The 25,312-nt window shown below is 33.1% G+C and overlaps 1 protein-coding gene across 1 annotated transcript in view; it reads right to left on the bottom strand.

Annotated features, from left to right (window-relative positions):
- The window catches only part of LOC128990010 (uncharacterized), a 32,392-nt gene extending 7,766 nt beyond the window's left edge, over positions 1-24,626 (bottom strand). The window contains exon 1 of the mRNA XM_054412218.1: positions 24,582-24,626. The gene's annotated coding sequence lies outside the window, so the exon portion shown is untranslated. The remainder of the gene's footprint in view (positions 1-24,581) is intronic.
- Positions 24,627-25,312: the final 686 nt, after the last annotated feature.

Below are 25,312 nucleotides of genomic sequence, written 5' to 3'. Positions count from 1 at the left end.
GTGACAGTTTAATTGCCTCTATTGAGTTATAGATTTCACAGAAGGTTAAGTTGTACAAATAGCTTTTTGGAAATAACCAAAGATCTGAAACACTTTACAGGCTTATTTAGTACATAAGTGACATATCTTAATTTGTGTTGAATCAATTATGAAAATATAAAAATAGTCAAACCTGAAAAAATAGTGTAATTTATATGGGTAGTATTATTTTTTCAAACTAAATTAATGAATTAAAAAACAATTAACAAGGGAATGTAAGACAGATGGACAGGCTACATATCTGGCTGCATATGAGATGGTTTATGAGATGGCAAACTACACCTGAATCTTCATCCTTTAAAAAAATATATTTTGTCTTTGTGATTTATCACATGATCGTTAACATGAATATTAATTAAATGTAATAGCTTATAACAGGTAGGTCAAAGGGACTCAGGACAAAAGCTAACTCATCAACTGACAATGAGCTGCCCAAAACATTTCTGTCAGAATTGTGTTATAGTTCGGCCGCTTAGATAGCGACCTCCTCTAGCATTGGTTAGCATTAGCGCGCAGGTCACTATCTAAGCGGCCGAACTATAGCTAGATGATTTGCTCCAACTAAACTACTGCACCCACATTGTTCAAAGTCTCAATTTTTACTTGCAAACATAGGATCAGCTGTTTATTAAAATGATTACTGATGCAGTACTGAAATTAAAATATCTTACTGTGTTATGTCAAAGATGTTGGTTAACTTTATACAATCCAATGTATGTTTGTCTGTTTGTCCTTTATGGACTCCGAAACCACTGGACAGATTGTAATGAAACTTTCAGGCATTATTAAGCATCATTTAAGGATGGTTTGTGTAAAGTTTGGTGCAGATCCGTCAAAAGGGCTCCGCCCAGTGGCTCTGGAGTTTCCCATGTTAACCTTATGAGTACTCATATTTAAATGGAATGAAAGAATCTTAACAGCTGGTTCAACTAAACAATTTGATTCTGTGATGTTAAATAGCATTAAAAAGTATGTATTAAATAGTTTTACAAACAGGGTGCAGCACTATTATTATTTTTTTTTATTTATGACAACAGCTAATTTGCAACCGAAAGGTGAGTGATCGTAGCGAACGAACTTCAACCTGGAGGCGAGTTAGCGTAGCGAACAAGCTAACCTGAAGGCAAGTGAGCGCAGCGAACGAGGTCCAACCTAAAGATGAGTGAGCGTAGCGAACGAACTTCAACCAGAACGTGATTGAGCCATGCGAACGAGCTCATCTTGAAAATGAACGAGCATTTGACATAAAACCACATTAGGACAGGATGACGTCTGTCGGGTCAGCTAGTACTGTATAAAACTCACTGCCCACACTCACAATAATAAGTAGCCTATTTTTTAGACATTGATAATTTTATTATGCCTACTTTTTACTCTTTTGATTATTTGAAGTGTGACCTTGTGTCTTTAAAATGAGATGCAGTTTTCTTTTTAATTTCTAAACTTACAGAAAGAGAGTTTTCTCCAGGACTACAATCGTAAGTATGCTTTAATGTTAAAAGTACCGTAATCAACAAACACGTTTAAGTCTCATTTCCACCAGAGCCAACCAAGATAAGACTGCAATTAGGTCAAGTAGACCAACGCATAATCTAATACAAGATCTCAAGAGGAAAGATACACACGTCTAGAAGTGATTAGCTTGAACGGGTTGTGTTGTAGCATATACAGCAGTTCCTAGGGGAAATGTCATACTCCTTATAATAATGTTTATTCAACAATCAATTACTATCAGCTGTTTTTCAAAATATTATCATTGATAATGAAAAATAAGGTTAGACTGTTTAATGCGGTGCATTACATTAGTAACCAACCAAACACTCTCAATAAACATGCAAAACCGAAATTAACTGTAAGCGTTTCAAATCCACTTAAAGCTGGAAGGGCTGAACAATAAATTAACAGGCTACAAAAGGCTTAAATACGTCTCACAAATTTTAATCAAAGCGGTCGTAATTCGTGAAAATACGTGTGGGCGTCAGGTTCATAAATATGCATTGGCTTGTAACACGTTTATTTATTTATTTATTTATTTATTTATTTATTTCCCAACGGATTGCACCTTTTTACAAAATATGTGTATACAATTTAGATGGCATTTGCAATATATTACTGACTAGAAAAGTAATAACAATGGTAATAACAAAGTGATAATAAATAGTAATAGCAAGTAATAACAAATAGTGATAACAATAGTAATAACAAATAGTGATAACAATAGTAATAACAAAGTAATAACAAATATTAATAACAGAAGAATAAACTAAAAAGAGTATCAACAAAGAATATGAACAGCAAGCTTTAACGATGAGAAGACAAATGTGCAGATGTGCTGGAGTGTGGTTGCTCAAGTGATCAGGGAGACCTTCTTTTTGAACCGGAGGGGCTTCTCACCGAAGAAATCCAGTTGAGCAGCCGCCGTGCTACCAGCCTTGAGTAGACGGCTAATTCCGCTGTTGTAAGAGTAGTAGGCTGGGAGAAAGCGTCTGCTGAATATAGTCCTGGAGCGGGTGCCTCTGGGCGTGGTAATGTCGATACCACTCAGGATGTTGGGGCAATCGACAAACCCGTTAACCAGCTTGTAGAGCATGAATATGTCGGCATGATGACGTCGGAGTGACAAAGGCAGAAGATCGAAGGACTTCTCCACATCGTCAACCGGGGTAGTGCGGTAGGTAAAACCAAGTCTCGGTCCAAGCATCCGTATGAAGCGGGTTTGTATGCTCTCCAGTTGGCTGACGTGGTTCTTCTGGAAGGGAGACCAGATGATTGACCCATACTCCAGCAGCGGGCGTACCAGGGACTTGTAGAGCGTGATCAAGGTGAAGGGTGAGTTGAAATTCCTTGTTGATCTGAATATGAAACCAAGCAGGGAGCTAGCTTTGGTTGTAATGTGGGCAATGTGCTCGTGAGGGTTGAGCGTGTAGTTTGGACACAAGTGGTAAATAATTATTTTCGTATTGTCTCCCCATAGGTTAATTATGTACAGTTACATTCATAAAGCGATAAGTTACCTCTACAGGATTAAATAGATCTTAATAGGAGAGTACCCATCCTTCGTACGGGGTTGGCATATAAGTATAAAAAATGCTTATTGCAGAGTTATACTCAAGCTTTGCGTTTAATTGCAATGAGGGAGTACACCGTTTGGTAAAATTTGCTTCTTTAAATTTACAGTATTCTATAGTTACACATCTACCATGGCCATCATGTTTTACCACTTCACCTAAACAATAGAGAAAAATAAATTATTAAAAATTCGCAAAATATCACAAATTATTCATGAAATTAAAAATATAAACATAACTGTAAACAATCCTACTTTGACAGTTAGTTAGTTCTCATTGTGTATCACAGTTTTTTGTTGCTGCTTAATTCGGCAAGTAATTTAAACTCAAGGCGTCTTGATATGTTTATTTACGTTATTCCATCAGCTGAAACATGTGAATTAAATTAATCAAAAAACGAATATTTACTTTTCAAATCTGAGTGTTTTGTTTTTACTTTATCCATGACGACCAACAAACTTAGTCTGTGCTTTCTACGATAAATAACCGAGATTTTATTTAAGAGGAAGTTTGTATATATATACATATATATATATATATATATATATATATATATATATATATATATATATATATATATTTGAACGTTATGAGCTCGGACACCGTTGGACCGATTGCCATGAAACGTAGTACATAGGTGTAAAAGTTTATGGAGAAGGTTTGTAACACATCCATTTTAACCGAGCTCAACTGGGTTCCTCCCCAGAGGCCCTAGGGATCCCATATTAAGCTTATGGAAGGAGGATATTGTAAACACAAAAGTGAACAGCTGTGGAAATCAAATGCACATTTTTATGAAAGACATTTTCAAACATACTGTATAATAGATATTTTTTTTACGAAAATCTACTGAAAAATGAGTGACTTGTATACTTTTTTAGCGTAGTTGGTAAAAACAGCTTTAAAATGACCCCTCATTTATGAAAATTATTGGTGAAGAATTAAGGAAGTTATGGTGTACTGACAAAAAAGCACTTTAGAAATTATTATAACTAATTATTATAATTATTATACAGGTGTACATACAACACGTTTCAGAACTTTGGAATATGAATCCTTATACTAAAAGGAAGAAAAAAGTTGATGTGAAGGTATGCCCGAAAATGCATATTTACATAGATATCCGCCATTTTTGTTTTTTATAAATAACTATTTTTATCTTTGAAGTTTTTCAACCGATGCTTATGAAACTTGGTAAGCATTTCAACGTAGATAAGGCCTGTTAGAGAAAAAATAAAGTTGGTACGACAAGAAATTTCGAAATGGCGGCAGTTTTAATTTTTATAACTTAAATAACTTCGAATTGTATAATTTTATCAAAAAATGACAAGAACATTTTTCTAGAATTTTTAATTCTCTATCACACCAAGGTCAAAAATATCGTACGGTAAGTAACTGAAATAGAACGATTTTGGTGTAAAAATAAAGCAAAGTTACTTTATTTAGCCTTATCTTACAACTACAAATCGTTCTATTTCAGTTATTTACTGTCCAATCTTTTTGATCTTGGTGTCGAGTGATAGGGAATTAAAAATTCCAAAAAAGTTATTCTTAAAACTTTTTGATAAACTTATCCATTTTCGAGTTATTTAAGTTATACAAATTAAAACGGCCACCATTTTAACATTTCTTATCGTATCAACTTTACCTTTTTTATATAGGCCTAATAGGTCTTGTCTACGTTCACACGCTTCCCAAGTTTCATATTCATTGTTTGAAAAACTTCAAAGATAATAATAGTTATGTATAAAACAAAATGGCGGATATCTAGGTAAACATGCATTTTCGGACATACATTCAAATACACTTTTTTCTTTCTTTTAGTATGAGGATTCATATCCCAAAGTCCTGAAAAGTTTTTTATGGACACTCTGTATAGAAGATTAATTCAGACACATTTTTGCCAGTGTTATTGTTTAGGCCCACTACTAAGCATTTTGCAATTTTTCGTGTTACCAGTCAAGAGCAAATGGTTTAGAATTCACTTTTTGGTTTAATTGTTGCGTCAGAAATGAAACTCCCCTCACGTCGTAGGCTACCTTTAAAGACTTGCAAAATTTACTTAGTGTTTTTGGACTATTTTATCAAGTATGAGCCAAGACAAATACTGTATGATATATTTCTATTAGATTTTATTTACCCATTAAAAATCATTATAGCCTACAGTAGGTATTTCACATTCACTTATTTAAAATTTTAATACCTTTTGTTCTCCATATGGTGTTAAATCCAATAACAAAAGCTACATACAAAAAACTACCTAGAAAACTAGAATCAAGCGTTTATATTTGTCTCTAAAACATTCAAAACTTCTGAAGCGCATTTCTGGAGAGATTGCAGGCAGAGATTGTGAAAATGTAGAAGTTCAATTTCCTCTAGAAATCTTACTGAAACTATACACCAACGCGAAGCCAGGGCCATTACATTAATGAAACCCGCCTCCATGAACCTTAAACCTGACGTCTTTTTTGCTTTTGAAATGTTCAGAAACTGACCAGTGACGGTGATTATGATTGGTGGGGGGGGGGGGGGGGTCTAAATATATTGTTGATACTGTACTGCGTTTCCATTCTATTTTACTAACTTCAGAGGTGATGTCCTTGTGCATAATTTTCACTTAAAACTGAAAGCTATAATTATTGGTCACATGAGTGTTGTACTAGTAAGTCCTACCATATTCTATTTGTCTATGGTCCTACCTATAGTACAGTGCAATTAGCTTTAAAAAAACAAACCGGGACATAAAAAAGTTCCAAACCAGCGCCAAATTGTTGAATACACCTCCCTTGTTGACATTTCAATTTGTTAAAACAATGCTTATATTCTAACGATAAAAAAAACCATTTTCAAGCAATTTAAGAAAGGCTTTCTTAGATAAAAAATGTCAAATATTCCAAAATGTTTTAGTAAAGCGCTTAAGGGAATAAAGTATTTTACTTAGGAATATTTAGGAAATCTCCGTACCTAACAAATTTTATCGTGTTCTAATGCAGAAAATACAAAATAGCCTAAAATAAAAGTAGGTCTAGATCAATGACAAATTGTGATGTTTTTTTCTGCATGATATAAAGTTGTAAGTGAGCAACTGAGTTACATATGCGGCTGTATAAGATAATATGTATAAATAATAAGATAAAGTTTTATTCGAAGTTGTAGTGCTTAAGTGTGATTCAAACTGCTATCATTTCGTAATTCGTAACATTGTAATTTTTTTCTTATGTCAATGGTTAGCTTATAACTCGATTAAAGAGAATTATATTTTATTACATTTTTGTAAATAATTTTCTTCATATGACCCATTTTAAAGATTTATAACGTGTATATACATACAGTTACTGTACGTTTTTAATTATGTAGAACTTAGATAAATAACTACCGACTTTATAGTGATTTTATAGTTTCCTATTTAGTACTTTATGTAGCAGTTAAATACCCCCACCGCAGCAAACCTGCAGACTTAGCGAATTTCCATTTGCCTCATTGGATTTACACTAAAATGTCTCCTTAAAAATATCACCTTTATTCCCTATTTAAATAGAATTAGTTTAACGAGTACTTAGGTTTGCTACAACAGGGAGGGTAAAAAAGTATTTTTAATGTAAAATGTTAATAGGTACTGTAGTTTAGTAAGAAATTAATGTATTTTCCAAATTTTAGCAAAATATGTTCATAAATAAGCAAACTACAACAGTTGACTTATTCTCCATAAGAATAACATGGGAATTTTAAAATTACAATTTTTTTTAAATTTTCTCCGTAACAATTAGGCGCAAAATAATGCTTCAATATACTAAATTATTTGTTTTTTTAAGCTCTACAAAATGGTTTAAAAAGAAATTGTGAAATTTTGTGTTTTTAGGGTCAAAATGGGAAAAACCTATTTTTACCCCATAAAACCCCCCATAAACCCCCGTTCCCATAGTTCGATCATGCTGGTTCGCGAACTCATTCAAGTTTATCCCACCTTACACCTTCAAACCAAATTTTATCAAAATCGGACAAAAATTACTCAAGTTATCGTGCGGATGGACATATATATATATATATATATATGTATAGGAACGTTCCAATTCTGACCGTTTTCATATAAGGACATGCCAATCCTGACCTCACTCTATACAATTCTGACCTTGCTGTACAATTCTGACCCGACTCTCAACCTATAGATTTAGCGTGGTTTGGCTGTTGTGTTAACAGTATTTTACAAACTTAAGGAGTTAATTGTAACATGTAAAATAAAATTACAGTTTTATTGTTTTACTTTCTCCCCCTATACCATAGTATATGGAGAAAGTATTGTTTTCGTAAAAATTTTCGAGTTTGAGTTTTGAGTGGATATATTCGTTTTGGGTCCCCCTGGACCCAAAAAAGTGGTTTTCGAAGTGATATCTGTGTGTGTGTGTGTGTGTGTTTGTAAATAGTACGTTTGGGGGACATTGACATGTATTTTGACCATCCATCTGAGGACGAAAAACGTACCGAGGACATACTCGTGGTCCTCGGTACGTTTTAGCCTCAGAATTGCATTCTTGAGGTATCTACGAACCATAGTATACCAGATTTGCACAGATTTAAAAATGTCCCCCCGTGGTGTGGTTAATCAGACACGTTAGTTCCAGTTGTGTCTCCCACGTAGCGCTAGCACGTTGAGCGACACACACGCTATACACTCTCACCAGTTCTGTCTCGCTCAAGAGAGGACTTATTTTGAATTTTTTTATATCACACGCCACTGTAATTTACGCTGTCTTACTGAGGACTCATGCGCTTTTCTTAGTCCCTCCTCCCCTCTCTATTACAGTGTTGTGATGTTAAGCTCATTGATGCCATATCGAACGAGCCATTTGGCGAATATACCGAGTCCTTTGCAATTATCTATTTTATGGATTTGGTGTATTTTGAAATTGAGAATGGCACGTTAGGGGTCGTAAAATCTAATTTGGTTTTAAGATAGTACATCTTATTTGGTTGTTCACGTGATAATTTGACCCTTGTTATACAATTATTAAACTCTAGACTTAGTAATGTTGCACAAAACCAGTAAGAATCAGTAATAGTAGTTTTTTTTTCACAACATTATGATGTTTTTAGCTGTCTTACATACGTTAATTGGTGGCTGAAAGTTACGTTTTGCTGGCCATGCCAGCTTTCATCGTCATTTGGGGACCGAGCATGTTTTTACATCCCTAGGACTGCAAAATCAGCTACCCGCTTACTTTATTAAAACATATTATGAATGCATATTATTAAATACACAATCAGTATCCATAGCATTGCAATAGAATTGTTTTGATGACACCGCTACCTATTTATTATTATTTTTACAATTTCTTCAAATTAGTTTTCTTTACATAACCTTAAAGTTGTAGTTGTGTTGACTATCAGTGTGAATTATTATTGTGGTGAATAGTGGTGATAGGGTACAGTGTGGTGAAAAGTAGCGTTCGTACCACAGACCGAAATGGTTTTGCCGACTCGAGATAGTTTTTTAAGTTCGCGACGAAGTCGAGAACTTAATACGATCGAGAGCAGAGGAGTAATACGACCGAGCAGGTTTTTACATCCCTAGGTGACATATGACTATAAAGTCATATGATTGTTAATTATTAATATATTGTTTTTGTAAACAAACTTACTTGTAAACAAACTAACTTGTAGTTCATTAAAAGGAATTCTTCTGCAAAATCAGCTACCCGCTTACTTTATTAAAACATATTATGAATGCATATTAAATACACAATCAGTATTCATAGCATTGCAATAGAATTGTTTTAATGTCACCGCTGCCTAGCAACTATTTATTATTATTTTTACAGATTCCTCAAATTATTGTTTCTTTACATAGGTAACCTTAAAGTTGTAGTTGTGTTGACTATCAGTGTGAATTATTATTTTGGTGAATAGTGGTGATAGGGTATAGTGTTGTGAAAAATAGCGTTCGTATTACAGACCGAAATGGTTTTGCAGCTCTCGATCGTGTTCTCGACTTCGTCGCGAACTTAAAAAAACTATCTCGAGCCGGAAAAACCTCATTTTCAGCCCTAGGTACGAAATATACTGTTACAAAACACAGGGTTGTAAAATGTTTGGTATGGTTAAGTTCCAATGTACAATTAAGTACAAATGTCACCAATTCTGATATTACAACTATACCAGGTGGCATGAAATTGCGAGTTAAAAATATACTTTAGTTAATACTGTTTATATTTTATACTAGCTGTTGTACTCGTGCTTTGCAACGGAAAAAGTATGTGAAATAGGAACATTTTATCCTCACCTAGCCTATGTCGTATAACACATTTAGACATCCGCCAACAATTTTAGAAACAAAATCCAACCATGGTTTATGGCTTTTAAATCAGATAAGTAGTGTTAGGTTAATGACCGATAAGACCTACATTGATGTTATAAGTGAGAAACCTCCTGGGCCCCAGTTCAAGGTCGACGGCAAGCAGTTGTTGGGCATATGCGATGTACGCGCTCTGCCATATGAATTCTTTATCAATCTCTGTCTGCCTCTGTTATCTCCACTAATCGCCAAAAACATCTGCTGTCCCGAAAACAATACCGTATACAAACCATACTTTCGCTCTAGACATTTTCATTCTTTGGCCCAAATAGTAGGCCTATTGTATTTTAATTAGACACATGGGACTACTGAAGTCAAACTAAGGGAGAATTCTTCATTAGCAAAAATTAACTGGCTTTCTACCAAGAGCTTCGAACTACCTACTGTCTCTGGAACAAAATTAAAATGTTTTTTACTAAGTTACTAGGCCTATTCCCGTTCGATCTTAATACTAGTTATTAAGGATTTAACCGAAGCTTATACAGCCTAGCCACCTAGGCTATTTAAACATATGGGACTACTAAACTATGAATACCAGCTTGTGAAACATATGCATATAGTTTTTAGCAAAATACTATTCACGTATTTTGGTACCCGTATTCCAAATTTGCCAATAGTACAATTTAGTTTTCTCATAACTTTATTAGATAGGCTATCGTAAATTAAGATAAAGTAACGTAAAACTCTTAACTTTGTGACATAATAATGTTCTCCGATGTATTAAAAACTTTTTGTTTTGTGTTCTTAAGATAAATCGATTAGAAAAGTTTGTTTTGACATGAGCAAACATTTAAACATGACATCTTATCAACTGTCATGATTTTATCTTTCTTGGTCAAAATCTGTTGTATATCGGGTGAGGACGCATGTTTGGTTTAATTTAACTATGTATTAATTTTTTGCACGAAAACTATCTTATATATTAAAACGTGACAGGGGTTTTTTTGTTTCACGATTCTAAATCAACCACTCGACGGATTTTTATGATTTTTGTGTTGAAAGAAAGATAATTTTTTAAACTATCGAATGTCGAAGCCATAATTTTAGTTTAAGGTCCCAGTTTTTTGGAAATAACTTTTAATTTTTAAAAAGTCTAGCAGCCGACGCTAAGATTCTAAACTGGCTTTTGGTATAGAATAATTTGCTTAATAACATAATATATAATAATATAATATAATATATACAGGGTAAATTTTAAATGAGTTCCCCCCCTACTTTTTTCTACATTTCTTAAGAAATCAACTTCGGACCAGGTCAGATCATTGTAGTGTAGTAAGTACTTCATTTTGACTGGGTAAACATTTTTGGCCGCCATCTTGGATCCGCCATATTGGATACTAAATTTTTTTTCAAATGTAAAGGTAGGGTTGTGACCCATTGTTTCAATTTAGAATTTTACGCTGATTACAATGCCGCAATTAGTTTTTTAAAATCTTAATCCGTTCTAAAGTTATGAGGACATTTTATAACTTTATTTTTAGCCCATTTTAACATTGTGAATGTACAAACTAAGACCATAATATTTATAATATGCATATTTTAACCCAAACATGTGTGAAGGATGAGAGTAGAATGATGGGAAATGATCTATCAAGTCATATGGGGTTTAAAACCAATTGGACTAATGTTTAGTAGTTCTTGCAAATGTTTGGTCTATACAAATTAATAAAATAAACGTCAACAAACAATATAATTGATTTACATATTATTGAAGTTTTTAGATTGATACAAGTATTTCATACTTTTACAGATACCAAAGCTACGGCAAAATGTTTAAAAGATAAGGTGCTATATGAACGTTCACTTGGCAAAATAAAAAACCGACCTACCTTGCAGCCTGGAGGTACACGAAATGTAAAATGTAAAAATGAGCCATTCTACAAAGCCAAAAAAATTAAGATTGGTAAGTGTACTGTAAATTGTATTAGTTTAAAATGCAATCCTTTATTTGTAAGTGTTTGTATACAGCACAAAATGTTTGCATACAATTCACAATATAATAAGTTTGGTTTTAATTTACCAGTCAAAAGTCTCATCACAATTAAGGTTTAGTTTTTTTGTTTGATTTTACATACGGCACATTTTTTTATGACGAATTACCTTTAAAAATAAGTTGCTTTATATTTTGTACCGTATATTTATTTATTTATTACTTAACGTGGACAAACTCGTATTCTACATGCTAGTTTGCCATTAAGTTTGGTATGGATTAGGTTTTACGTGTGAAATGTCATAAACAATGATTGTAAACCCTTCTTATAGCTTTAAGAGATCCTGAATTTTAGAAGTTTACATTTTTTTTTGACAAAGCTTATGTTTTTAATTATATTGTTGAAGTCATCTTGGACTTAGATAAAACAAAAATTATGTACGGATAAGAAGTTGAAATATTTTCAAATTATTGTATATATAATTTGAAGTACATCTATACTTATTTACATTATTTTTAACAGTTTTACGTGTGTTTCAATTTTATTGTAAATAAAATTATTTTCTTCTAATACAGTTTTAATAGTAGATTTCAGACTTACAGTAGTATAGGTAATAACAGTTTGCTTAGATAAACAGTGTAAGTATGTATCTCATTAAACTAAAGAGTTTAAAAACTAAAAAAATATATTTTTTTTAATTTCAGAACCATTAGTTGATGTTGAATTTATTGAAGATAGTATCCGTTACACCTGCATTCTAAGTAGAGTTAGAAATTCTACAATTTTGCAACAAGGGGATGTGAGACCAGTTCAGTGGATAGATGAGAACTTCTACAAGGCAAAAATAAAAAATTAAAAAGGTTATGCTATTCGTAAGGAATCATTGCGTTAGACAGCAATTGGGTGTGTCTCCTAAAATAAAAAAATTTTGTAAAATGTCGAAGGACTAGATTTTTAGCAGTTTAATCAAGTACTCACTATTATAGCTGAACATTGTTTACATTTAAAAAGAATTACATGTCCTGGCCTACACCATATTTAAATTTGTTAATGTCTTAATAGATTCATTTATAAATTACATTTAAATAATTATTCCAAAATTATGAATATTTGTACTTACTGTGCCAACCAAGTTGGTCGCTATAAAAAATACTGCTAAGAATTTTGTCTATTTACATTAATAATGATGTCTTTGTTTATGTGTTTGATAGCAAATTTTACATATTGAAATATCAATGTATTCAATTGCATTCATGATGCATGTACCGTAATTATTTTATCAGCAATTACATTATGAGATATGCAGGCTTCAGTATTATACAATAATAGTAAAGATATACCGGTACTTTAATAGTCAAGACTATATAAGGTATGTGTAACAAGAACTTATCATTGCATTCTAGAACGTATTAAAATATACTAGTGGTCGTCCTGTGGTCGAAACTCGACCAAAAATAATTAATGTACAGACTTCTCCATTTTCTCCCCACACTGTAAATAAAACATGTGATTGGGATTTCTTCCATTTGTTTTGATTTTCTGTTTACATTTTGTTGTTATTTCGTCACCATCATGGCAACCCAGTTGGTCCATGTTAATTTTTAGAAGTTTTGAAATTCGTTTTTTGTGCTTATTTTTTAGCCTATTTTAATTTTTAAAGGGATTCTGCACATCTACAGGCAAATATATTTCTAACAGTATGCGTAGATTTCCCCTGCGATGCACACGAGCTGAGAAAAAAGGTTTTAAAGAAACATGCTTGCCTATTAATATATAGATAGATTGTGTACTATTATGGCCTACTTGAAAATTAATATTGATAGTTAGGCCTACAACTATTGTATTTATTTTGTACTTATATTTGTAATTGATCATATTTTTTCCTAAATGTGTGAATGTCTTAACGGTACTGAACACCGCAGATGAAACATAAAATATGTATTGTATTTTTTACATTTTAGGATTGAAGTAGGATAAATTAGTGACACATTTTTTTTTACTAAATTTTGAAAAGCAAATCAGCTGAGCTGTGTATAGCCCTGTACACACCGGAGCGATACTTTATCGCTGGAGTGGCGCGATACTATTCCTAGAATTTTATCTGCGATACTTAGGCGATAATAGGAAAAACTATTGATAATTCAAATCAAATGTTAAAGTGTTAAAATAATTAATAAATCCAAGATGTCTGATTGCTTGGGAATTCTATTTCAAATTCTTCAGAAAAATGTAGTTTAATAACAAATAATAAAGACGAACCCTATCCTAAATTTCTAGTTGCTAAAACGTGATTTAATGAAAAGTTAAAATGATTTGTTATAATACACTTTGTTATTTTCTGTAAATGTATATAGATACGTTTTCGGTCAAATCTCATACCTTTATAAATTCTATATAAATTATCTTTAATTTTCATTTTATACATCATGTAGTTTTGTAATACTGTAGTAAGTTATTAATGTTACTTGACCTGAAGGTACCAGCATCGTTGGTTTAAGATCTTGTCAAATAAAATCACAAGTCAAGAAGCACATAAATAAAATACTGTTTTCTTACTTGAAAATTGCAGAGAACAGACGAAACTGAGTAGTTCATAGTTTGGCCACATTGGTATCGCCGCGATACATCGCTGCAAACAGTGCATGCAGCGTTACCGCGATACTATCGCTACGGTATCGCATTCGTCTCGGTATCGCGTATCGCAGTTCGCTCTGGTGTGTGCGGTTCCTTAAGCCGCCATGGTATCGCACGGACCACTGGTATCGCAAGAGAATTTCCAAGAAAAAGTATCGCGCCCGCTCCAGTATCGCACGGAGTACCGCTCTGGTGTGTGCAGGGCTTATCTGTTAAATATTTTATACGAGTATATGTATGAAAGAAATGGCGTTTGGTTTTATATAGCTTTCTGTAAGTGTTTATTTGTCTTTATTTTGTACTAGCCTTTATAATTAATCACATTTTCTAGAAATAACTTTGTATTTGTAATTGATCATATTTTTTCCTAAATGTGGTGAATGTCTTAACGGTACTGAACACCGTAGATGAAACAAAAAATATGTATTGTATTTTTACATATAGGATTGAAGTAGGATAAATTAGTGACACATTTTTTTTACTAAATTTTGAAAAGCAAATCAGCTGAGCTGTGTATCTGTTAATTATTTTATACGAGTATATGTATGAATGAAATGGCGTTTGGTTTTTGATAGCTTTCTGTTAGTGTATACTAGTTTATTTAGCTTCATTTTTTACTTAGGTTTGTAACTAACCAGACAAAAAAAATCTTATCGTACCATTTTTTGTCATTAATAATATTTTACCTAAATAACATTTATTTCTAACATTTTATATATCTAAGAATTTTTACATGTGTATCATTATTCCATACCTTATGATGTTTTCAATTTTATTATATTTCCAGTGTTTTGTTCTACACTTGAGAGCCTTGTTATTGGGTTATATTTTGCAGTTGTTCTATCATTGAAAGCTGTGTATTATCTGATGATTGTTTGATGGGACTAGAGCTCATGAAAGGAATGGTGTTTGGTTTTATATAGCTTTCTGTAAGTGTTTATTTGTCTTTATTTTGTACTTGCCTTTATAATTAATCACATTTTCTAGAAATAACTTTTGTCGTACCATTTTTCTCATTACTGTATTAATATTATTTTTATAAACTTTTACTGGTATCATTTTATGCATAAGTTATTGTTCTGTATGTAAGAAGTTTGACAAGTTTAATTTTACATACAATTTTTAACGTATGTCTTATAGCCCTCCAAGTGTCTACAGTAAAGGGCTCATTATTGCCCTGTTTATTGCACAATAGCAGAGAAAAAAAGGAAGAAAATAGCCACTTAGTTCTACATTTTATGGGGTTTTCAAAGATGTTATCATATAGGGAGCTGATTCTGCAACTAAATAAATTATGGATCAAAAACATAATTTGCACCCTTAGCAATAGCTGAAGCCTATAATAATAGCTTGTAATAGCTCGTAATATCTCGCACATCATAATACCCCAACGGGTGTGTTATGAGTCGCTACAACGACACTAAACAGCCTGAGGGTTACAATTTATAACATTTTAAGTGTTTTTTTTTTCAGACTTGAGAGTTTTGTGACAGGATAGGCCATTGGTTGTAGAAAAAGGAGAGCTAAAGATGTCTTGTAGTTGCCTAAAGTTAAATTCACTATTTGACTAATGGCAGTCAATTAGGATGTCAAATGTTGTCTTTTTTCAAATGACTGTTTGGCCTGACCGGAGGAAACTCACAATCATAACCTGAGATATATATGGGTTTGTTGATTATGTACTATCACATGCAACACAGGTCTGTAAACTGACACAGACCAATGGGCTAGGATAGTATACATCTTCAAAGCTTAAATCTGTTTTTATGATTGGCACAAGTCAAATTCATAATGCCAGCCGCAGCCGTACAACACTCACAGCCTTTTAAATATTCTGTCTCGTCAGTCTAAATGTTACAAACCTTTTATATACTTAGTAATATTTGTTTTCATTATTTTAAGGAATTGAATTGAGAGGGACCTCTTATTGCACATTATAATTATTCCTTTAACTTTCGGAAATAGGAGGGATAAAACTTATATGGTTTTCTAGTATTTGTGTGGGTTTTTACCAATTAGCCTTATTAAATTCCCATCATGGACGTGAAAATGATGGAAGCCGCAAAAGGGGGACTGATGTCTGCTGAGAGTGTAAAAAAAGGAACCTATATAGAACTTTCCTTCCCACTGTCATAGGTTTTAATGACTGATCAGAACATCTAAAGTACAAGTCGGTGGCAGGAGTCAAATTATTTTTAGCCGCTAGGTGACTTAATGCACTTGCATTGCACTTGTAAGTTATCCATAATTAATTATTCACATTTTGGAGTTTAAGTGTTTCTAAACTTTTTATAACAGTCATGGCATAAATAAAACTGAAATGTTAAGAAAGTGTTGTGTTTTTGTTTCCTTTTTACTTATTTGTTAGTTGGGTATTCAAAAAAGATTCACAGGTATCAAAGAACTGTTTGTGAATTTAATGATAACCCAAGGACGATCTTTCCAACAAACAATGAACACAGGCTAACCTCCCCCCCCCCCATTAAAATATTTTAGGCAAGTTCTCACAGCCATCGTTTGGAGTTTGAAAATAAATTTGGTTTGTTTGCTCTAAAATTCCAAAATTCCAACAGAATATATGTGGATAAATGAGACCATAATTTGCGGTTAGCAGCACATCTGGATTTTCATTATTTCTGAGATTGCGTAAACAGTCAAAGGTAAAACAAAAATTCTATAACTGAATTAACATGCGCTCGCAACAGCTGTTTGTGTGCGCGTTCCTACTTGATTGTATGGGTTTGATTTCGTCACTAAAAATCGTGCCACTCCGTCCCGCGCCGCTCCGCTCCCTATCGCTGTATGTGTGTTTCTACCCTAAAGCCCCGTTTAAACAAAGAGCGGGAGCGGTTGCGGTAGCGGGAGCGGTTTTCAACACCTATGAGTTTAATGAGACTATTTATGCACGAAGAGCGGTAGCGGTTGTCTTGCCGCTGCGGTTTCCAATACGAACACTGTAGTTAGAAATCGCAGCGGTTGTTTGAGAGTGAGCGGTTTTCAACTACATTGAGTCAAAACATACTGTTTATGCACGGCGGAAGCGGTAGCGGCTGCAGCCATGGTTACCAACTTGACCAAATACTCCATTGCACTCATAGGCTAGACCAGTACTGTAAATGTGTATTTGGAAGAGAGTTGGCAAAACTGTGTCCTCCACTCCGTTCGCCATTACCGACCGCTACCGCTATCGCTTGCACAGTTTTAGGCAAAAGTTTTACAGCGATAGCGGTAGTGGCTCCCGCCCCACTACCGCACTTCGTGCATAAACAGGGCCTATTCGATATACAGGGCTTTTCAGAGCTCCCTACCAATGTTTTAGGACATTGTTCCTGGGTAAGAAACATATCTAAATATCATATTAAAAATTTCCAGAATTCCTTAGTAACTCACAGTCACACATCCGCCATTTTTAGCCTAGTATTTGAAGGATGTGTTTAACAAAATAACACACTCAAACCTTTTGTCACCTGCACAAATAGCTCTCCGCACTACAGCTGGGACACTAGGGTACTGCAGTAGTTGGGCGCGGGTAATAAAACGTGCTAAAAGGTTCGAGTAATGGTAGACTGAGAAATTTGTAAACACAGTGTACTCAATCCCAGAAAAATAATTGTCGAGTACGGGAGGAAGGTATGGGAAAGATTTACATTACACACGAAGGATTGAACATATTTCATACTCACAACTTACCTACTAGTTCACTGAAATGTTTAATGTTTTGTAGTAAGCAACGTCTTTAACGAGTAAACAGCTATAACGTCATCAGATATTCTCCCCGTCACTCCTGAGTTATCAAATGAGGGACAATAACAGGAATGTAATAATGCAATAACTTTAGCCAAGAACCATGTCTCTTTATCAAAATCTAAAACGGTGAGGGCACTGTGTAAATCGAGTTCCAAGACTCTTGTACATTCTGGAAAAGCGTTATTCTCACTGTTTTACAGGTTCATTTTACAGGTCTTGACGAAACTAAACAATTAATTTAAAGAAAATATAAATCAGATCACTAATTACGAAATGACACCAAAAAATATTTAATTAACTTGTTAAAGGTAGGCTAATTGTTGACTGCCTTTTTAGATAAGTAGTCAGTTTTATATTTTCTTTATATCAATCGTTTGGTTTCATCAAGACCTTTTAAATGATACTAAATTCAACCATAATTCCCGTTTGAAAATATTGAACTATCCTCCCTACCCCCACTACGCCTAAGGCCTGAATTTTACAACTTTTAACATCATTATTAGAGTTCCTCATATCTAAGAAGGTTGCCGCAAACTAATCTCAAATAGTTAAAAGTTAAGGGCAGGGGGTGCTAGTTATTTTTTAAACCCTCGTGGTTAATTGGATTTGAATCATTTTATGGTGACAGTTATTTATTAGGGCAAAATCTTATAAATTATCAATAATTATTGAAGACTCTCATGTATAAGAGGTTCCTGTAAACCAATTTAGTACAGGTAAAATTATACTAAAAAACCATTAGAAAACATAAAAATTAGTCCATTCATGAAAACTTGCAGGAAACGTAGTAATTACCATTAGGTTTTAAAATCTGAAGAGTCCCTAGTGATTGTGGGGGTGGAAGTACCATTTTATGGGGGTTAAAGTTTATGGGGGTAGTGATTTTGAGAAAATTTTTATTTATGGGATCCAAGCAAGTGAGGTGTCGTTTCCTATGTTTCTTAGGATGCATAATCGAAAAAGAACATAATAAAAGCAATACAACCGACGGTTTATTAGAAAAAGACTAATTTATTAATGAAAAACTAAATATGACAAATTATTTAAGGTAAAATAACCCAGTTAATATCAATTATTACAAAACTGACCATGAGTCTGTGTCACATGTTAAAGTTGTGAGAAAAATTAACCAAGAAACTGGTAGTTTCGTCATATTGTTCATCGGCTACTGATGCATCATCACCATCCATGGAATGGTCAGACTCGTTCTTGGAAGGGTCTCTAACTCGTTCTCCATCGTCGTCTTGACTTAACACTGACGGCTAAGTATGGGTAGCAAAAATATTTCAGTTCTGGCGGTGATCCTGCAACTTAGGGTGAAATAATATATAAGACCAAGAATGTAAAACCGCTCGGACCCCAATTTTTAAGGACCTTGGTCGCCCGTAATGACGTCATCAATATGGCGCTCGTAAGAGGATGCTGGGTCGCTATGAATTAATAAATGCCTGAACAGAATTTTAATGAAATTTGGCATACAAGTTATTGTATACGATATCTAATTCCTGTTTGTCAATGGTCGAGTTTGATTAGGCCATTTTAAAATGGCGGCCGTTAATCACTAAAATAATTAAAAATTGTTTAGCGTTTTGTTTTATCAACTCTCTCCAGAAATCTGCAGCAATCTTACATTTTCCTTGCAATGACAGGTTGTGATGCCGTTTCTGCATTTCATGGAATAGGCAAAATACCCCCACCGCAGCAAACCTGCAGATTAAGTGAGTTTCCATTTGCCTGATTTGATTTTTTAATTAAATCTATTTCAATAACCTAAAGTTTAATTAGTGTTAACTAGGTTTGCTGCTACGGGGAGGGTAATAAAGTGCGTTTTTAATTAAAATATGAGTAGTTTAAAATAAATCAATTGTCAAAGTTTTAAAAAAATATAACCATAAACTAGCAAAATATCCAATCATGATATTCAAAATGGCTTAGAGAGAAATTCAAAAATTTTACGTTTAGAGGGGCAAACATGAGAAAACCCAATTTCTACCCCATAAATCCCCCAGAAAACCCTGTTCTCATGGTTCGATCATGCTGGTTCGCAAACTCGTTCGAGTAAACGTAGGTTTACACGTTTTTACCAAATTTCGTCAACATTGGGTCATTTTTGCTTGAGTTATCGTGCTAACGTTCTTTAAAAAGGACACGTCTACAATCATTAACGCTGTTAAAGTTTTATGTTTTGTCATATAGAAAAGTACAAAACATCTTTAGATTGATTTGAGCGAGTTCGCAATCCAGCATGATCAGACCATGGGAACGGGGTTTTTGGGGGGATTTATGGGGTCAAAATTGGGTTTTGTCATGATTAACCCTCTACACATAAAATTTTCCAATATCTCTCTAAACAATTTTGGATATAATAATGATTATAAATACCTTAAAAACCAATAATTTTGTTTATTAAAGTGTTTTTGTACGAATATTGGTTACCTACCGAGAAAATTCAAAAATTGTAAATTTATCATTCTCATTTTATTCTTATGGAGAATAAGAAAACTGTTGTATTTTGCTCGTTTAAGGTTATATTTTGATAAAACTTGGCAAATTTATTTATTTTGACCTTGGCTATTAATATTTTAATAAAAAAAAAACACACTTTATTATTGTCTCCGTAGCAGCAAACCTAGGTACTAATTAAACTCAATTAAAATATATTTAATTGAAAATAAAATCAGGCAAATGGAAACTCACTAATCTGCAGGTTTGCTGCACTGGGGGTATTTTGCCTATTCCAGGAAATAGAGAGAAGGCATCACGACCTATGATTGCAAGGAAAATTAAAGATTGCTGCAGATTTCTGGAGAGAGTTGATAAAACAAAACACTAAACAATTTTTAATTATTTTAGTGATTAACGGCCGCCATTTTGAAATGACCTAATCAAACTCGACCGTTGACAAACTGGGATTATATATCGTATTCAAGCACTACAAGTGCTTAATTAATGGTGGTTAATTTTCCTCACAACTTTAACATGTGACACAGACTCATGGTCAGTTTTGTAATAATTGATATTAACTGGGTTATTTTACCTTAATTAATTTGTCATATTTAGTTTTTCATTAATAAATTAGTCTTTTTCTAATAAACCGTCGGTTGTATTGCTTTTATTATGTTCTTTTTCGATTATGCATCCTAAGAAACATAGAAAACGACACCACACTTGCTTGGATCCCATAAATAAAAATTTTCTCAAAATCACTACCCCCATAAACTTTAACCCCCATAAAATGGTACTTCCACCCCCACAATCACTAGGGACTCTTCAGATTTTAAAACCTAATGGTAATTACTACGTTTCCTGCAAGTTTCATGAATGGACTAATTTTTATGTTTTCTTAGGTGAGTTTTACCTGTACTAATTACAAATATCTCAAATAGTTAAAAATTTAGGGGGGGGGGGTTGCAAATTACTTTCTCAGCCACCCGCTGAATATAGATTTAATACAATTCTGACCCGCCTGGTGTTTGTTTGTATAAAACCAATACAATCCTGACCCACCGGGGTCAGAATTGTATGAAGGGTCAGAATTAGATTGTTTTCATAACTATATATATATATATATATATATATATATATATATAAATTTGAACGAATGGTATTTTTGGCCTCTGGGGACATCAAAATGAAAAAGTAAATCGGTCCCGGGCTTAGATCTTACTATGAGACCTACGGTAATAGCTACTTCCCTATAGGGAAATTCGCTATAACAGTGTCAAAATTATTAAGCTTGGTATAAACTCACATTTCATCATTACATTAAAGCAACGAAGTTTAAAAGTAAAGACCAATTAATGAACTAAATCGATTGTGCATTGCAAATAGATCGTGTGGCCGCAGCTTTACACGTTAGTCAGTGGAACTGCATTGAGTGCTGGCGAAATGTATATTAAATATATTATTATCCCGATAAAACCCTACCCTACTGCAACGCATTTTTGTCTTTATCTACTGTATTTTATATACCTATTTCATTTTTTTTTTATTAGTTAACACCACAAAATGGTGACGTATACTGTATATGCAAGACTGTAAACAAAATACAAGATTTCTCAGCTAAATAAATAAATATTATATTATTTCATTTTAAAGACTTTTGCATCGCAGATGTTTAGGAAAACGAGAACTACTTTGAGAAATTATTGTGACATAAGATGGGCATAGAATATTTACTAGTAGTAATATTTACTAGTAGTATATTTACTAGTAGGTCTATGTATTTGGCGTGTTTCAATCAATTATCAATGATAACATTATCAGATATATGAAAGCAAAATTGGCTGGGAATAATAACTAAAAACAACATACTAGGCCTATAGTAAAATATGCGATATGCACACTATGCGATATGCTACCAGTAAAGTAAATCACTGTTTTTAGAGATATCGGCCATAAAGGCTGTTACCATGACAACACAGCAAGGTTATAATAAGCCCATAAACCCGTTGATGTTACACGATACATCGTCATCAAAGACTACGTCAGTTCTTAAACATGTTTTTAGAAAAAATGACTATTAAATTCCACAGCAAAGACAACATTTTTTACACTAAACAGTGATGCGATGCGATCAACCAACATCCTAAAATTTAATTCGAAATACAAAATCGTTTTATTATAAAATAAAAATGTCTTCGGAGTCAATATAGGAATTTATAGTTTCCCATCTCACTATTCACTATTCAGGTAAGAAAACTGGGCATGTTTAATAATTTACTACAAACTAATAATGTTATTGGTAAATCAGCTGATCACTCAATGCAAATCTAATGGAAATTACAAGTTTTAACTTGCAGCAAAGCTTGTAGCTTGTAATTAGATTTGCATTGGACAATCAGCTGATTTACTAATAATATTAGTTGGTAGTTTTAGCGAATTTCCCATATACAGTAGGGAATAAGCTATTGCCATTGACTATTATTATCGTAGGTCTCATGGTAAGACCTGGACCCGGGACCGATTTACTTTTTCGTTTTTAGGTCCCCAGAGGCCAAAAACACCAACCGTTAAAATTCATATATATATCCGTTAGCACCATAACTCGAGCAAAAATGATCCGATTTTGATGAAATTTTGGGTAAACGGGTAAACCATTTATTCATCATGATCATACTATAGGGTTTATGGGGGGTTTTATGGGATAAAAATGGGGGTTTCCTATTTTTCACCCTTAAAACGTAAAATTTTGCGATTTCTTTCCAAAACCATTTTTTAAAGCTAAAAAAATAAATAATTTATAGTATATTGAAGCATTGTTGTATGCCTAACGGTTACGGAAAAATTCCAAAAAAGTTTAAATTTAAAATTACCATGTTATTCTTATGGAGAATAAATAAACTGTTGTAGCTTGCTTGTCTATGAACATATTTTAATGAAATTTTGAAATTTTGTTTACTTAATACTAAGCTATCAATATTTCAAACCCCAATTTTCTTCCATGTAGCAGCAAACCTAAGTGCCCATTAAAATTAATGATATTTAAATATGAAATAAATCTAACAATTTTAAGGGAATAATTTAGTGGGATTCCAGCCAGGTATATGGAAATTCGCTTAGTCTGCAGGTTTGCTGCGACGGGGGTATTTGTAGTTTATTATGAAACAGGCCCCTGGAGCTATTAATTTTACTTTTAAAAACCTTTAAAACAAATACATTTCCCATATTTTTAATGTTGATAAATTTGTAATCTCGCATTTTTGTGTGTTTTAACAAATACTTAATACTTTTACTAATAAACATTACTTTAAACGTAAAATTTATGGTTAAAGTGAATTTTACAAGGATTTGTTACCGGTGTGAAATACATTCAAGCAATAAATTTATTTATTTTTATTAATTCCTGAGAAGAGTTACACTTCACCGAGGCTAGGACGTTATTGACTTTAGATTGATATTTGAACCATCATAAAAATATGTCGTTTAAAATTAGTTAAGGTTCGACGACAAATTTATCAAACTAAATGTGAAGACAACTTTAAAATTATATAACATCTTCAATTAATAACACAAATATGTAATAATTAAACAAGTTACATTACAAAACAAACTTTTAAATATCTATCACATCAAGAGAGTAAAGTGCTGATGGTCGAGGAGGAAATGTGAAAGAACATGATCCTTTTCCTCGAACAGCGAGAATCAACAGGTCGATATAACACACGCAAGAGGAGAAGTTTTCTTAAAATAGTTCCTTCTGATACGAAATGTTCATAAAGGTACGTTCGTCTTCGTAGTTCATCACATTGTATTTACTTAATTTAATAATTAATTAGCTTCGAAACGAGTGACATGTATAGTAATTTCAGTTAATAATATCAAAAACCCTAACGATAAAACGACGTTGACATCCTACCAAATTTATTACAATTGCGACAAATATGTGAGGTGACAGTAACACATAAAAAACTGATATTACGGTAATATATCAGGGGAGAGCTCACAAAATATAATTGGCATAAAGCATTTAAGGCTACAATAATTTTTATTAATACATCATCTAGTCTATACAAAATTCTGAACGTATAGATCTATAAAATTCCAAATTGTTTAGAGTAAAATGGTGTAATGTGTAATCATTAACGAACATTAAATACGATCCATGATAATTTAGATACACTCTGTTGAGAAAAACATCGATGTGCAATTTTATGCGTCTAAAATAAACAAAAATAGAACTCCAAATGTTACCAGATAATTATTTTCGTAATATTCACTAAACGGAAGATTCTAAACCTCTTTCCTTAATTCCTTACAAAATGACAATTAAAACTGACTTATCAATTGAGTACTGTAATATCCTTTCCTTACCTTACAGCATGAAGGGTTTGTGTGGAAGATGGTCGGCAGCACCAGGACTATAGTGCGTCGGCGCGGACAGATCAATAAAGGACCTGAGATCAGCTGATTAAAACTATTATCACTGTCATTAAATTAAACTAGAGGTCGGCCAGTGGACGAAAACTCGATCAAAAATATTGAATGTGCAGACTTCTCTATTTTCACCCCACGCTGTAAATAAAACATGTGAGTGATTGGAATTTCTTCCATTTGTTTTTATTTTCTGTTTATATTTTGTTGTTATTTCGTCACCAGCATGGCAACCCATAATGTCCGTGTTAATTTTTTAAAATTTAAAATTCATTTTTTGTGCTTATCTTTGGGCCTATTTTATAAAGGGGTTCTGCACACCTACAGGAAATAGCTTTCTAACAGTATGCGTAGATTTTCCCTACGATGCACATGAGCTGAGAAAAAAAAGGTTTTAAAGAAACATGCTTGATAGATACTGAACCAGAATGTAGCTTTGTTGCCATAACGATACTCGGAATGATAAGGTGTTGATATAGTTAAAACCCTTAGTAGCTTAATTAACCGTTCGTAAGGTAGACGTTCTAATTGTTCGTTTGCAGGTTAAAAATAGAAACATCGAACTTGTTTGATGTACAGTACGTTAATAGTAATTTTGACATTTTTGTACAGTTTAAGTTACCGACATTATCATTGTGTGATATTAGTTTCATATTCATTTTGACATAGAT

Source organism: Macrosteles quadrilineatus, unplaced genomic scaffold (assembly GCF_028750875.1).
Source record: "Macrosteles quadrilineatus isolate MER2022 unplaced genomic scaffold, UCM_ALF_1.0 Scaffold_3__2_contigs__length_128488019, whole genome shotgun sequence".
In the NCBI taxonomy this organism is placed as follows: Eukaryota; Metazoa; Arthropoda; class Insecta; order Hemiptera; family Cicadellidae; genus Macrosteles; species Macrosteles quadrilineatus.
This window is presented reverse-complemented; position numbering and strand designations above follow the sequence as displayed.